The sequence below is a fragment of the Meles meles genome, chromosome 12 (assembly GCF_922984935.1).
Source record: "Meles meles chromosome 12, mMelMel3.1 paternal haplotype, whole genome shotgun sequence".
NCBI classification, from domain to species: domain Eukaryota; kingdom Metazoa; phylum Chordata; class Mammalia; order Carnivora; family Mustelidae; genus Meles; species Meles meles.
In genome coordinates this window covers 62740599-62755860 of record NC_060077.1, presented here as the reverse complement: position 1 = coordinate 62755860, position 15262 = coordinate 62740599, and positions in this window count along the sequence as shown.

The following is a 15262-nucleotide window of genomic DNA, read 5'->3' as shown; positions in this document are numbered from 1 at the left end:
CATAGACAGGTGGCTTAAGCAAGAGACACTTATTTTCTCACATTTCTGGGGGCTGGAAGTCTAAAATCAAAGTGTTGGAAAGGGTGGTTTCTTCTAAGTCTTCTCTCCTTTGCTTATAGATCATCTTCTCCCTTTGTCTTCATGTGGCCTTCCTCTGTGTGCCTCTGAGTCCTACTCTCCCATTCTTATAAGGATACCAGTCATTTTGCATTAGGGCCCACCCTAATCTCATTATCATTTATTACCTCTTTGAAGATCCTATCACCAAATACAGCTCCATTCTGAAATTCTGGGGGTTAGGACTTCAACATGGATTAGAAGGGAAACAATTCAGTCCATAACAGTCACATAGTTGGAAATCCATTAAAATAATTATGGTATGTGTACTTTATACTCGGCAGCTACTAAGAATTATATTTTGGGAATATTTAAGGGTGTAAGAAAATGTTCCTGGCAAAGAGTTAATCTTAAAAATGGCTGATAAAATTATTTAGAATATAGAACTAATTTTATTAAATTATACAAAAACCCCTCAGATCTATAATATATATTTTACATTTACCTTATTCTTGCCCCATCTGTTCACATGAACCTAACAATTATATCAAATCTCACTGTCACAAGTTTCTGAAGATTGTGTGGGAGCGTTTTGCAGATGCTCAGTTCAAAGTCATCATCTAAAGTCTTCTCTAAACCTGATCAACCAGGGCTCTGGCCTGCCCTACTGGCCAAGTAATCCCTTCTGCTGTTCCATCAGGCAGAGCAACTTCCCTTCAGAAGCCACTGTCCCTCCTGGCATGACGGGAATGCTGACATTCTTCTCTAGGCATCACACTTCACTGTGCTCTGTTTCTCTCTGTATCCAGTATCAGCCCTCCAGGCTCTGGTTGGGCCCGATCTTCCCTGGCTATCCTCTCGGGACCTTGGGACACCAATTAGCTCTCTGAAGGCCAAGGTTGAGTATTATTTTCTGGTGAGGTGGGAAAGGGGTTCCCATTCCCAGTGTTGCCAGTTGTGTTGCTTGAGTTCTGACAACATAAAGAATTGTAGGTAAAATAGCACTTTCTGTTCAGATTACGTCATGGGATCCCTACAGCTCATTAACATGAGTCAAATGGGGATTAGGTTGGGAGATAACTCAAGAGACAGTCAATTCTAACTAGAGGATTTCTAATTCACACTGTGGTGCTTGCATCCTTCATCTTTCCAGGATGTTCCAGAGATTTCATGAGGTTTATTGGATATCTCAAATTTTTACTTAGACCCAAACTGACATGCCTGATATATATGTATTTGTGTTGGTATCATCATTTGTTCTAAGTAATTTAACTGATTATATGCATATATATCCATTATAGGTATAGATCCTATCTATCATCTATCTATCTACGTATCTACCTACCTATATAGATATAGATCTATCTGTCTATCTATCTACAGAGAGAAGTACTAACTGCTATTTCTTCTGGGCTGTGTAATCATTGGTATTTGGTTTTCTCTTCTATAACTTTTAGTCTAAAATTTTTCTTCAGCAAGCATTTATTATTTTTTGCCCATTTTATTTTAGAGCTCTAAAATAGGGAGAAAATACTATCAACAAAGAAATGATAATAGAGCAAAAATTCAAAAGGCCAGAACTGATCATTTCAATTTTACCAAAATTTCAATTTTACCAAATTTAAAGTTCTCACTTTACTTAAAAAATGATTTGCCCTTGTATAAGATAAGGAAATCTGGTTTGTTTTCAAATGTGTGTAAGGTCCTGAGATTTTCATTGTTCTGAGCATGGAAAGAGCCCGTATCCAGAGGCGAGTCCAAGGAAACACCTCCATTTGGACACAGTGCCTCCTTAGGAGAGAGTAAGAACCCCAGCCATCATTAACCTGAAGTAGAGAGGGCTTGGACGTCTTAGCAGTTTTCACATATGTGATGGGCTGCCTCAGGGGACAGGAATTAAGTGGATTTATTGGATAGGTATATCTAGAGGGCAAAACTAAGATCAATATTTTCTTCCTTATAATGCAAGTATATTGATGGCCTAGTATATGCCAAGCATTGGAGATAAGAGGAATGAAACAAATAAATGCTATGGAAGCAGATATGTGCTTAATAATTTTTAAAAGGAACCTAACAGTTTTTATTAATAGAACAGTTTGTTTTTAATGCAGTAAATCTCTCACCCTTCAGATGTTCTGAGCAAGACTCTCTGACCATCTCCGAAGGATGCGAGATCAGATATTTCTGAGCCCAGGGACCCTAGAACTGTGTTTCACCAAGTTTACTCTTAAGAAAAATCATCCAGAAGTCTCGTGAAAACAAAAACTACTGGCAACAGCCCCAGAGACTGATTCAGCCTGAAATTTCCATTTCGAACAAGCCTCCAGGACATACTGATGCCACTGGTCCACAAACCACCCTTGGAGCAGTACTGACTGAGGTTAGGCTATGACAGTTTCTTCTTCTTCCAAGGTCAGTAACTCTAAGACTACAGACAGAGAGAAATGTCTGCTTCCTCAAGTGTATTGACCACAGCGTGGTCCTGAAAGGGGAAAGACGGCTGAGGAAAGGAAAGAAACACAACCTGATCAAAAGCAGAAACTGCCCAAAGTGATATACCTGTTTCTGGGCCAGTGAGATTTGTAGAAGACAAAGTTTCAAGCAAGCCTCCCCCGACGAGTCCTGTAAAATGGTTTCAAATATGAATTTTTTTCAAAGATCCCCAATTACACTCTACACAGCTCTTAGATTGCACTGACAAAGCCTTAAAAAATGATGCATTTACTGCATGCCGGCAGCAGTCTCTGGAGCTGAAGCCTCCGCTTTCGTGATGTGTCGCAGCTGGTTTCAGGGCTGCGTTGAAAGTTTCCAGCTTTGGCACGACTGAGCATTAACTCAGCATTAAGCAGAAGCTTTGACACTGAAGACTACAAACTTGGATGGATTAAATACACATTTTGAATATCTCACAAAATACTAGCAGTAAGGGGGATATAGAGATTTTCAAAAAGAAAGAGCAAAAGAGGAAATAAAAAGCGTGCAATGCAAATGAGAAGACACATTGGTCTGGCAAATCCTAGGTCTCCCACCTTCCCTCCCCTTCCTTCCCATTCCGACCGAGCAGCATTTATACCCATGTTTTGAAGGGAATGTTTCCTTGAGATTTTAGCTTCTGTATGAGCCACCGTAACACAAAAATTGTTTGTCATATGGCAAACTCAAATCTAGCATCTCTTACTGCTATAGAAAATCAAGGAGACTCCTCCTGCAGGCCAGCTCCTGGCCTCCAAAGAGCAAAAATGTCACCATACAGTAGGCATCCGTAAGTTCACATAGGCTACTAAGATACAGTACATAATAAATGTCATTTTCTGGGGCGCCTGGGTGGCTCAGTGGGTTAAAGCCTCTGCCTTCGGCTCAGGTCATGATCTCAGGGTCCTGGGATCGAGCCCCGCATCGGGCTCTCTGCTCGGCCGGGAGCCTGCTTCTTCCTCTCTCTGCCTGCCTCTGCCTACTTGTGATCTCTCTCTCTCTCTGTCAAATAAATAAAATCTTTAAAAAAAAAAATGTCATTTTCTGGTTATATTGTACATATAACTTTTTCACAACAATCTCACGGGTTTCACTCATTTGATTCTTACCATAATCCATGTGTTAAGTTCAAGATTATTGTACCATTGCCTGGAGAAAAAAAAAAAAAATCGAGTATCTAAGTGATTTAGTTCCTTGCCTACATTGATATAGAAGATTAAAGGAAGTGTCAATATAAGATTTCAGTTTTACTAAAAGAAAATCCTCAGACTTTTCTTCCACTACACGTAGCCATAGTTTGCAATATCTAGTGATGCCATTAAAGATAAATTCTATGAATGTGTTAATTTTGCAATATACATACATAAGACCTTTATAAATATTCTAGAGAATCTTTCTGAAAATATTACACAATACTAGTAAGGAACAATATTATAAACACTTTTAACATTAATGTAAATGTGCCAATGTTTTAAAGGTTAGTATTTAAAAGATTATCTTTAGAGCTGTCCAACCAGTTTGCCAGAATTCTACACCAACTCCAGAGTAATTTATTAGTTAAATATAGTTGATTTCTTTCCCTCCTTCCCTCCCTTCCTTTCTTCCCTCACTCTTTCTCTTTCTCTTTTTGGAAAGTAAGTACTGGGGGCAGGGAGCTCAGGAAATGATCAAGAAACCCTTTAACTAGGGGCGCCTGGGTAGCTCAGTGGGTTAAAGTCTCTGCCTTTGGCACAGGTCATGATCCCAGGGTCCTGGGATTGAGCCCCACATCAGGCTTTCTGCTCGGTGGGGAGCCTGCTTCTTCCTCTCTGCCTGCCTCTCTGCCTACTTGTGGTCTCTCTCTCTCTCTGTCAAATAAATAAATAAAATCTTAAAAAAAAAAAAAAAAACAAACCTTTAACTAAAAAAATAGCAGGCCATATCAACACATTTTCAGTGAAACCCAGTGTTAAGTCAATAGCCTCACTGGATAAAAGAACACTTTTGGATACACATGCATGTTTGTCAACTTAGACCATATTTACAATTCTAAGACAATCGTTTGAGTTGTTTCATCTGACCACATTTTGCTGACCCAACACCATCAGCTTTGTTTTTATCACTAAACTGCTGCAGAAATTATCCAGATATTATGCTGGTACAGCCCAAGATTCATGTTTTGTTTTGTTTTCATAATTCTTCACCTTCCAACAATGACTTATTAAGCATCTACCTCTAAGTTCCTGGGTTAGAAAGATGGAAGATACAATCTTTGTTTTCAACAAGTTTAAAGAGTAGGGAAAGGACACACATATTTTAACAAGTATGTGCAATCTATCATTAGAGATATACCGATGGAAGTGTATATGGGAACAGGCTCTGCCCAAAGAAGTAGTCAGCTTTATGCTAAGAAAACTTGCCTAGTAGATGAAATATTTTAACAAAAAGCTTTAAATAAGAAGGGGTCCAACAGGACACAGCACACATTCATACAGTAAGTAAGTTGGAAGAACTCTGAGGGGTAAACCTGTGTTTATCTACTGAATCTTGGTAGTGAAGACAATGCTCTAGAATTTTGACACAAGCTGGACGGTTGATGTCCTACTATGCATCTCTCCATATACACATTGTAATGAGCTTAGAGAGTTGCCAACTTCTTCTCACCCATCCTTCATGTAGGGTTAGTGGGCACATCTGATATCACCACAGTAACAAAATATAATTAAAAAGGAAAGGTTTACAGGCCTGTTTTATGCAGGTGGGTTATTTCAGAATGAACTTATTCCACAATTTTGTCTCCTGCCCCTGACTAGATAAAAAAAGTTATTTGTGGGTATATTAAAAAGTTCATTCTGTGGCAAATCAAACGATTCCTACTAGACAAGCCAACTATGATAAGTATGATCCTAAGGGAAAAGATTCACTGGTGTATCCTAGGAGGGGTTACAACCTAGTATCTAGAAAATAAGGTGACTGTTATTAGAGGGACTAGAGTGACCGGACAGGGAAGTAACTGGTTTCAGGGAGGACCAGTAATGAGTGGAGAGAGACACACAGAACAGGGGCATGCTGAGACAAGGGGCATCCTTTCCTCAGGCATTCTGTCAAGACCTTGGGAGCACTGGTAGGAATAAGACCAGTTCCAGTCTCAGAAAATTGAACTGGTGTGGTGTGATCACCCAGTCAGGGTCAGGGCCTGGGGAACCTAAGAATTAATATGCACTTGTTCTGTTCCTGTGGTGCCTCATGCAGTCTGAGCAGTGAATGGGGAGGCAGATAGGATGCCCCATTTTACAGATGAAGAAATGGAGTCTTGGGAAATCTAGAGGGAGGGATGTAAAAAGGGGGAGAGAGAGAGATTGAACAGTTACTGGAACAACAGCCAAGTTAACAATGCTGGGCCCCTAAACTCCAGCCCAAAACTTCCAATATAACCTGGGACAAAAACGAATGGGTCTAAAGTCTGTGGGACTGTGTCTGTGCTCTGAGGATGTGTTTGTGTGCACAACCCATGTGTGTATGTGTGTGTGTGTGTGTGTGGCGCCTGTTTCAGAGGGGAATAAAAAATGGGAAAGGATGATGAAGATGGTCAGGTTATTACATTACCCTTTTAAGATTTTAAAACACGGCATTCATGACAATCATATTGTGAACCATCTACTGAAACATAAAAACATGGAGGCCTAATCTCCCTAGGTTTAGGATACAATTCTGTCTCTGGAATATCAAGTAACAGTATCGAATGCAAAGGCTGCCTTTGACTGAGGACACTCTGGGAAACAATTTTCCACCGCATGTTAGCATATCTGCAATCAAAGTGTGTGTCTATCTGTGATTTTTTTTTTTATCCCTCCACTTCTTTCTTCCTCTTTTACTTCAACTGTGTCCCTACTTTCCCCGCCTCCCCACCCTCCCCCAAAACACTTTTCTCTGGCCCACAGAGATGGGAACCAAAAGGAAATTGATGCAGTGGCGGGCTTAATATGACATTTGAAAAGTGACTTTTTGATTTTCAATTAACCTTGCACAAAGAGGAAATATTGAAATTCACCCCTTTGTTCTCGGCTGGATCTGCAGACAGGCTGGTTGGTACCAAGAGCTGAAAGGGTTTGGGGTGGGGCAGTGGGGAAGGAAGAGGCAGGAAAGAAAAAGAGAGCCTGGCACCTACCAAAGCACTCCGTTTCTGTTTGCACAAAATGAGACAAGACTAGCCTGTAGTAATTACTCTCCGAAGAGGGAAACAGGTAGGGGAGAAAATGCTCTTGTCATTTGTTTGACTTAATTGTATGCTTTTATGAGCCTTCTGGCTGGAAGGATTAAAGTTACTTTTAATAACACTTCCTTTCAGAAAGCATTTGATTTGGAGTTTCCCAGCAGGGCCTCCCAGTCAACAGCAGGGCCCCTTCCCCAATCCATGTCCCCCTCCTCCTTTCCCCTCTAGTCAACCGTCTCCCCTTCGCTCCTTTGAAAACCCCATTGTTCTGTTTGTAGAAGAAAGCGATGCTTACACCACAATAAGATCATAAAGTTAACTCCGTCAGTCTCCTTTTCCCGGATTTTCTATACAATCTTTCCTAAAGGAGGCATCTGCAACCCCCCCCCCCCACCTTCGGAAGAGGAAACCTTGAAAATTACATATGGAAAATCAAGTCGCTCGACGCTGTGGACCTTGTTAGGCTGCGCGTGGAGCCCCGCGTGCTGACAGAGGCCCGGCTGCGTGAACACACACAGGGCTCGTTAGGATGGCACAGTCTGGCTTCCCGAGGGACCCTGCTCCCGCTCTCGCGCCTGTCCTTGGAGAGTGTGTGAGTGTGTGTGTGTGTGTGCACGCACGCGCGCGCCTGCCCCTGGTTCCCCGGCTGTTTGCTCTAGCTCTCCCTCCGCCTTCGCACCGTTGTGTGTGTTTCCACTTGCCGCCCGGCTTTCAGCTCGGGCCAGGCGGCTCGGGCCCAGGTCCCCGCGGCGGGCGGGGGGCGTGGGGGGCCGCGCTGGCGGGCCCCGGGCTGCGCGCGGTCGGCAGCCCTGCGGCTGGGCAGGGACGGCGGCGGTCCCCGCGCGAGGCCCGGCGGCAGGCGCCGCGCCGCCCGCGGGAAGACGCTCCATCCCATCCCTAGATGGCAGCAGGATTCTGAAGCTGGCGCAGCCCTCGGCAGCCCTTCCGGTCTGTTTTCCCGAACAGATTGCCAAGGGATACGGCGGCTAAACAGCCCGGCGCCTCCCCGGAGTGAGGGTCAAGCATAAGAGCACGCCGGACAGACGCAGCTGGCGGAGCCTCGGGGGTCAGATGCTGCGGCTCCGGACACCGCATCGCACACAGATGTGCCAGTGTGCTAAAAAAAAAAAAAAAAAAAAAAAAAAAATCGAGGGGAGTGTAGCCTCTTGGAGACTGCCTTGCTCAGAGACCAGTGATTCTGGATGATGACAAAAGTCCTGGAGACCTGGCTGTACACACGACCCCCACACTTAGCCACAGGCGCCTAAACTCACCAGGGTGGGGGGACGGAGACACTGTCTTCCTTCCCAGAGACCAGGTCGGCTCTGCAGGCAGGCGGCAGGACCTGAGGATTAAGATCTCAGTACCTGCATCCTGCAATCCTGTATGCTTTGGGGGAAGCTTCTTTCTGTCTCTGAGCCTCAGTTACCTCATCTGTAAAATTGGGGCCATTATAGCTTTCAGCTCTGTGTACACACAAAAGATTGTCAGGATTATCAAGAGGAACAAAGAAGGGAAAAATTCACTGGCAGGAACAGTCTCACTGCTGCAGCATTTGGCCCAGGACAGGAATTTTCCTTCAGAGGATACATCCAAATGGTGCTACAGTGTTTACTGTCATCAGCCAGAAATTACTCATTTGAAAACAAAGGGCAGAGGTGGTTTTACAACTTAAAAGCCAGAGACCTTTATCTCTAAAGGACTTTGATTATCTACAGCCTGGTTCCATCTTTGACCTTGTCATCACCCGGAAGTCCTATATGTCAGAAATCTTTATCACCAGAACACAGCACTCAGCAGCCCTATAGCTTTGTCCCTGAAGGGTCCCAGGATTAAACAGGAAAGACAGAGGCTACTCTGGTGTATGGTATTTTGGAAAAACGTTACTGTTAACATGGCATACAACATACTGTGTGAGTCAGGAAATTTTCTCACCCAGCCTAACTCAGAGAGAAAAAAATATTAAAAAACAAAAAACAAAGAAAAAAACAACAACAACCTTAATTCCTCATAATACAGTACTTTCTCTTGTTTGCCCTGAGTTCTGACCCTTTCTAGCACCATGGCAACCTTTGTAACAAAAGGGGCTGGAGGATAAAGGTTTCTGATACTTATCTATCTTGTGGTTCTTGTTGTTTTACTCTCTCCTGATCCACAATTTCTGCAAATGTACCAAGGCAAGAAACATCCTGTCCTGTTCCTGCCCCCAGGAATTATGTAATAAGTGTAAAATTTTAACTAACCATTCACAGCTATTTTTCCTTAAGAAGATCATGCCAGATCACAGAGAAGGCAGAGTAGCTATCTTTCTGTCATTTGCGTTCTCTCCTGTTGTGTTTGAATATTAGACCTGTTTGGTGTTATTAGACCCCCACAGCACTAGGCACAGCATTATTATATCAGTATTCCCCAGCAATCTCATACTACAACACTAACTCATCACGTAAGCTCAGTCTTCCAGCTCTGTAATAGTCCTTCTCATTGGGCCAGTTCTCCAATATCGTCAAGTCCTCTTCTTCAATGATTCCCTACATTATCCTGGAAGTTCACTTCTCACTGACCCCCACTTGGCTTGTCCCATAAACTTTGGCAGCCTGAACCCCAAAGTTGATCTCTGAATCTTTTATGTGAAAACCTGTCACCTTCTCTTCTAATAAAAGCAGGACAATAACCAAGAACTTTGGAAGAGATGGGAGCAGATCAATACTGCGTTCAGTCTGCATTCTCTCCTCCTCGAGTCAGAGAACATGCTACTGTCAATGAAAATCACCCAGTTTTTCTTATTATTGTCATTAAAATAATAGCATACAATCTTAGATGGGACTTTACATTGCCTGGTACTTTATTTATATCTGATTATTTATTAATCACTGGTAGTTTTATTTGCCCTTAATTATGGCTTCCTTTCTCAGGATCTTTAGTCTACACAGCACAAATTTGCCCTTCCCATGGTTCTCACCCCCAAATACCCTCCCTGACAGCATGTAAACCCCTCAGACCTTTAGCACAAGAATCAAAGCTGTTAGGCAGAATGGACCCATATCCCTGCTCCCCATCTAAATGTTTATCTACCTGTGATCCTCTCCTAACCTCTGCTCTCAGAGAGGCCCTCTGCCCCCTGTAAGGCACCTGGTCTAGAAATTCTCTTACTCGCACTTTTGCTCATTTCCCATCCATCAGCTACTTTTTCTCTCTCATCTTTAACCGCCCTCCTAACTCCCACTATTTCTTTTTTTTTCTCTTCACACTCCCTTTTCATGCATGCGTCATCACCTGCCAAACCTTCCAGACTCCAGTCACAGTCACGTCATGCTGAGCTGCTGGAGGGGCTGGGCAGCACACGCTCCCTCCCCAGTGCTCTGCCACTAGGCTTTGCCTTTGTTCAGACATGTCTGGCACTGCAGGATGGCTTACCTACCCTTTTTTTTTTTTTTTTCCATTCTGATTCTTTCCCATTCTTTAAGGTTCAGGCTCAGAGACTATATCCTATGAAGTAAATTTTCCTGAACATCCAAAACAAGCAAAGTCCTCTTCCTTCATTTTGCCCCAGCAGAGAGCACATACATTTATCATAGCAGTTACACACTGATTTTTCCCCCATTGTGTGTGAAATTTCTGTTTAATACACTAGAATTTGAATTCCTCAAGGAGGAGAAAAGGGTCTTATTCATCTTAATTTTTTTGGTGCCAAATGCTGGCCCAGGCACATAGCATTAAACTGTTTTAAATGTATCAGTCATATTGCCTCCTATACTTGTTGCCTTCTAAGGAAAATGTTTGCTCACTTCAGCCCTGCAGAACAGAGAATGCTCTAAATTTTATTCTGTATTTTCTGACCCCGCTACTCTTGTCAGCTCTTTGGACTGCGCTGAGTGCTAGTCCAAAGGCCAACAAATCTAACTGGTCACTGGTCTATGAGACAGCCTGGTGGAGAAAGTTCTTCCAAGACAATCATGATGTGGTCAGCAAGTCATGTCAAATTTGAAAAGGATGATGCAGAGAGAAGGAACAGAATTGGCAGTACAAGTAGAAGCTTTAAGGTCATGGGATAGTTCAAGGGTAAGAGACAAGAAGAACTGTAATAGTACCTCAATGACTTGAGTTTTGAAAGCAGAAGTAATGAACTTGATCAAATGTAAGGTAATAATCCATCCTAAATTCTCATAGAAATTGTCAGAGTGTGGGCTAGAATTAAGTCTCTTTATATTAAGCCTGATGCTCCTTCTAGTTCAATGTATGTGCTTTGCTTGTCCTTGTACAAAATCTAATGCATTGTAAAGATAGGTGTCAAATGATTTATTAGTTGATGAACAATAAATACCCAAAGATGGGGGTCTTTCAGTTAAAAAGTCGTTTGCTGAGATTGTAAACTAATGATCACGATCGGTAGATGGGTGTTCTAAGCAAGGCAGTCACTGCTTCGTTACCACTACAACCATCACCACCACCGCCATCATTATCAGCATCAGCATCAGCATGTAAACTCACCAGGCATTCCTCAAAGAACTTTACAGGTATAAGGTACTTAACTTTCCTAATAATTCCTGAGGTGGTTTAGGTCCAGAGGTTAAGTAAATCAATGAAATCACAGAGCCGTGAAGTAGAAGCACACTGTATATACATACTGTCACGTCCATCATCTTATTTCATTCACATAACAATTTAAAAATGTAGTTAGTGGACATTGAGGTGGCTTCCATACCTTGTCTATCATAAATCGTGCTGCAATACACATAGGACTATTACTCATCCATAAAAAAGAATGAAATCTTGTCATTTGTGAAGACGTGGATGGACCTAGAGAGTATTATGCTAAGTGGAATAAGTCAGACAGGGAAAGATAATTACTGTATGATGTCATTTATATGTGGAATCTAAAAAGCAAAAGCAACAAAGAAACAAAAACCAGAAACAGACTTATAAATAGGGAGAACAAAGTGGTGGTTGCCAGAGAGGAAGAGAAATGGGGGGAGGGGGCTGAAATAGGTAAAGGAGATTAAGAGGCCCAAACTTCCAGTTATAAAATAAATAAGTCATGGAGATGAATTAAATACCACATAGGGAATATAGCCAGTAATATTGTAATAGCATTGTATAGTGACGGTGACTACATTTACTGTGGCGAGCATTGGATAATGTAGAGTGTGGAATCACTATGTTGTACACCTGAAACTAATGTAACATTGTATGTCAACTAGACTTCAATATTTTTAAAAAGGTAGTAATTTCCCTTTTTATAGATGAAGAATCTGAAGGATCAGTTGAGTAATACTTTGTGCTAGTAGCTAGTAAGACCCCATTTGTCTGTTATCAAAATCCATGTTTGTCCTTGTACTCTAAACTTACTATGTTTCTGTGTTTCAATATCAACATTGAGGAATAAGGAAGATGTTACTGAGTCTAAGTCAGCAAGTTATTTTCATATAGGATTATTTTGCTGCCATGTAAATAAACTTTTAAATCTTCCTTAGGGTAACAACAACAACAACAACAACAACAACAACAATAATAATAATAAATACATTAGAGAATAAGCCTGTATCTCCCAGTCTGGAGTGGGTCTTCAGCATCATTCCAAAGAGGGAAATTTTCCTACAGAAATTTCCTGTGATTCTTTCAGTTGTGGCTTCTCATCCCTTCTTCTAAACTTCCCAAAGATGTCTGTCCAATTATTTTCTTAGACAATAAACCTATTATCCCTTTAGTAATATTTTTGCATCTATTGTCTCTTAAAGCTTAAATTAAGAGAGTTACTTGAGACAAGAGTAAAATCATGTTACTCCCTCCTATAAGTAGGAGTAAAGATTACAGAGAACCCCAAGCAGACCTACTGATTGGAGAAGAATCCCTGGAATGTCCCTTCTCAGTGTCATAACTTTAAGATAGGAGTCACTAACTGTCTAACTGGTGAGCTACAGCTTCTGTTCTGTTGAGAAGCTTACCAAATCTGTCTTTCTTTTTTTTTTTTTTTTTTTTTTTTTTTTTTTCAAATCTGTCTTTCTATTGGTAGAAAGGAAGGGGTTGAATTGATTAAGTTGGATAAGGAGCCAGTGGTCTGGAAATGAAGAACAGGCTGTTTGTTTCGTTTACACTGTGCCACAGAAAGTCAAACTGTTCCCCAAAATAAAGTTAATGGAAGAAAAGAGACTCTGGGTCAGTGGCCCAGCCCCAGTACAAGAGACTAAGACTTTTAGTCCTGTTTATCTAGGGGAACTCCATGGCTGATATGACAGAAAGGGAGGAAGAGAGGAAGGAAGGAGCAAGGAAGGGTGGGAAGAAGGAAGGAAGGAATGATGGGAGGCAGGGAGGGAGGGAAGAAGAGAGTCAATACAAAGCACTTAGGCAGAGTGGGAAGACCTGTACTATAAGAGCATTGTGTGAACATCAGGAAGGATTTCCCTGCATTAGGAAGTCCAGTTTTACAGACAGATGCCTTGAGGCCAAAAGAAAAAAAAAAAAGAACTAATCTATTTCCCATTGGCTGTTTGGAAGAGAGCTGAAACACTTGGTTGGATAAATTTTCATGTCCTCAAGACATTCCAGAGGGGAAGTGATTGGCAAAAAATATTTATTCTTAAATATCCTTAAATATAAATATCCTTTAAAAAACCCTTAAATATTAATATTATAAAAATATTTATCCTTAAAGGGACTGGAAAGGGTAGTTTGATTAAGTAAAAAGGGTAAAAAATCAAAGTATATACTTGTTTTGAATTTGTAGAACACATCATATTGATCATACATTGAAATTATAGGGATCTCTTGATGACCTAAATATTCTCTGTATCCAGTGGATGAGTCTTTATTTTTAGGAACACAAGTGGTAGACTGTGGTTCTTAAATCATACCATACAGGAGACCAATCCACCTGCTGATTTCTAAAGGCCTACTGCATATAACAATCACTGCTTTTGAACCGTGATACTTGTCATCAGCACCTCTAAGTGTTTCTCAGTGTTTGTTCTCATGGTCATTTTGACAAAATACGTTTTTCTAGTTGGAAAAGTTAAGTCTTATGAAGGCTGAGAACAGTGTCTTTAGTTTCAGCAGCCACAGTTCGTGATCTAGGAATCACGTTGAACACATCTGACCCAGAAACTGCAGTTGGACCTAAAGGTGATCTTCAAGTTCTGCAATGCAATTGTCTTTAAACATTGTTCTTCCATGAAACATACCCCAAATTTAATATTTCATCATTTTTGAAGCATTTTCCTCCTCTGACTCCTTTAACAGTAGTTGTCAGCAGTATTTATCTTACTACTTTTTCTTACTTTTTTTTTAAATACCACTTTAGCTTCTTGTTTGATAGCATGCATTAGAGAATCTTACATTCTCAACAATATAAGAGTTCTTTGAGAAGGGCAGCTAGTACAATGTCAACTTTTGTTCAGTGTTTTTCTGTAGGGTTGTTCTATGTGGAAAAGGTAAGGAGGTGCGCTCTTTTAAAGATTTTGATAAGCTATATATCAGAAAATTAGTTACTAACTCCATTTGATTTATAAATTCAATATTTTAGTCTTTATTTCATAGGTACAAAATTTGTAATAACTACTGACCAAAAAAAAAAAAAAAAAAAAAAAAAAAGGACCACCCTAGTGGTCTAAAAAAAAATTTTTAAGACTTTACTTTTTTTAGAGCAGTTCTAGATTCACAGTAAAATTGAGGGGAAAATGCAGATATTTCCCATATACCCACTGTATCCACACATACATAGTCTCTCCATTATCAAAATTCCCCCTCATAGTGGTATGAGCCTTCTTTGGCACAAGATAATCACCCAAATTCCATAGTTCACATTATGATTCACTTTAAGTACAATGTACATTCTAGGGGTTTGGACAAATATATAATGATGTATAACCATTAGTATGGTATCACAAAGAGTATTTTTTACTAAACTAAGGATTTTTAATTAAAAACAATTTGTTCTCTGCCTATTGATCCATTCTCCCACCCCCATTAGCCCCTGGCAACCACTGATCTTTGTACTGTCTCCACAGTTTTGTCTTTTCCAGAATGTCAAATAATTGGAATCATATAGTATGTAGCCTTTGATTGGAGTCTTCAACTTATTAATATGAATTTAAGCTCCTTCATGTCTTTTCATGGCTTATAGCTAATTTTCTTTCAGCACCTTATAATATTCCATTGTCTCAATGTACTACAGTTTATCTACAAAAGACTTCTTGGTTATCTTCCAAGTTTTGGCAATTATGAATAAAGTTTCTATAACCATCCCTGTGCAGACTTTTTTGTGGACCTAGGTTTTCAACTCCTTCAAATAAATATCAAGGACTGAGATTGCCGAATTATGTGGTAAGACTATGTTTAGTTTTGTAAGAAATTGCCACACTGTCTTCCAAAGTGACTATATCATTTTGCATTCCCACCAGCAATGGGTGAGAGTTCAAATAGTTCTACATTCTCACAAGTGTTTGGTGCTGTCAGTGTTCTTGACTGTAGCCATTCAAATACGTGCGTACTGCTATCTCCTTGTTATTTTAATCTGCATTTCCCTGATGGTATATAATGTGGAGCATC